Source organism: Penaeus monodon, chromosome 21 (genome assembly GCF_015228065.2).
Source record: "Penaeus monodon isolate SGIC_2016 chromosome 21, NSTDA_Pmon_1, whole genome shotgun sequence".
NCBI classification, from domain to species: Eukaryota; Metazoa; Arthropoda; class Malacostraca; order Decapoda; family Penaeidae; genus Penaeus; species Penaeus monodon.
In genome coordinates, this window is record NC_051406.1 from 37,335,620 (window position 1) to 37,335,915 (window position 296).

Below are 296 nucleotides of genomic sequence, written 5' to 3' on the forward strand. Positions count from 1 at the left end.
TACGATAAAGGTATTTCAAGGGTTAAATTCTAAAATAATACTGTTAATAACAACAAAAATGAAAAATGAAATGTTTTACTTACTGGAATGCAGCTCATATACTAGGTAAAGAAAAACTAAGTAGAACAGTTTAATTACACTTTCTAGCAATTGCAAATGCATATAACATTTATCTTTTATGAAGTGTCTTTCCAAGAAGACAGAAATTATAATGACTAAATCTGAATATTAACGAAGTGTTTGACATCATTCATCTGTAATCATATACAAGGGAACTAAAAAAAAAATAAAAAATA